The sequence below is a fragment of the Miniopterus schreibersii genome (genome assembly GCF_964146895.1).
Source record: "Miniopterus schreibersii genome assembly, chromosome: 4".
Classification (NCBI taxonomy): domain Eukaryota; kingdom Metazoa; phylum Chordata; class Mammalia; order Chiroptera; family Miniopteridae; genus Miniopterus; species Miniopterus schreibersii.
Window position 1 is genome coordinate 64,430,471 of NC_138105.1, and position 1,669 is coordinate 64,432,139.

Sequence of the window (1,669 nt, forward strand, 5' to 3'; positions counted from 1 at the left end):
ATAACAAAGCATCCGAGGACTTTTTTTGTTTGTTTTTTGCAAAAGGGGAACACAACCCCCAACCCACGTGGCTGTCCAGGGAACAAAGTTCCTGTTCACGCTAGGTGGCCTGGCGCACAGTGAATGCTAGCTTTACCAATTACCAGTGAGGTGGCCAGGGACCTAGGATACACACCACCATCTCGCCTGCTGGATCTGGGTTAAGGTCTCCCCTCTGATCTCTAAATCCCCTTCCTCACCCCGTGGGTGGTACTGGACTGTCATCTTGGCTAGAATAGACAGGCTCAAAGCTTAGGGCCATTTCTGTGTGTGTTTTTAAACAGCTTTATTGAATGTAAATTGTATACCATAAAGTCCACCTGTTTATACAATTCTGTGGTTTGGGGGGAAAAATATATATATATATATATGTATGTATGTATGTATATATATATTTGTGCAACCACAAATGTAATCACAGTCTAATTCTAGAACATTTACATCACCCCAAAAAGAAGCCTATTAGCATTAATCCCCCCCAACCCAATTCCTTTCTCTGTGGATTTGCATATTCCCGACGTTTCACATAAATGGAATCACACACTATGTGGTCTTGGGTGTCTGGCTTCTCTTACTGAGCATCATGGTTTCAAAGTCCATCCATGTTGTAGTGAGCTTCAGTGCTTCGCTCCTTTTCGTGACTGAGTAATATTCCAGTGTGTGAAGGGACGTGGTTTTTTGTTCATCTGCTGATGGACACTTGTGTTGTTTCTGTCTTTTGGCCGTTGTGAATCCTGCTGCTGTGAACACGTTTGTACAGGTTTTTGCGTGGACTTCTGCTCTCAGTTTTCCTGGCTACATACCTGTAAGCGGAATTGCTGGGTCACTTGGTAACTATGTTTAATGCCTGTGGAACTGCCAAAGTTTTTCCCAGGGGGCTGCTCCAAATTGGTGCATTTTGGGTGCTTACTGTGTGCCAGGCAGGAAAACTGCCTCTTGTGATCCTTACAAGCATTTGATGAGACAGGTGCTATTGGTGTTGTGGCACAGGTGAAGCCACAGAGGCTCCAAGAGGGAGGCCGGGTGCCCCAGGACACACAGCTTAGTCCTGCCAGGACTGGGTTCACCTTCAGGCCTAAATCCAGAGCTAGGGACTGAGTGGGTGAGACTCTGGGTGTGTGGGGGCAGGACTGGGAGGGCAGCTGGGGAGGACTAGAGAGGGAGATGAGGCTCTCCTTCCCTTGCTGGCCACCCACTTCTGGTGGGCCCATCTGGGCACCCATGTCTTTTCCTCCCGACAAATCTAGGTCAGGGGTCTATGACAGTGTCTGGTTCTAAGTGCTGAGGCATCAGTCTGTCGCTGTTCAGCTGCAAAGCCCTCAACAGAGCCTTCCTTCTTTCAAGGCTTGAAGTTGGGCAACCTGAGCCCAGTGGCAGAGCAAATTCCCAGGTTCCCAGGGCCACAAAAGTGGGTGGTTTCTGGGGCCCCTGGGCTCCTACAACAGGCAAGGCCTGTCCCTTCGAGCCTGAGTGAAGCCCCATAGTCAAGGGCACAGGCCAGCCTTCACTTCCTTGTGGAAGTTCCCTCCCTGCTCTGAAAATTGGGACAAACGTGTCTCCACCCCATTGGTGTGTGTGAGGACAGAGGGAAATTTAATAGCTCACTCTGTACCCCCTTACCCACCCCCAC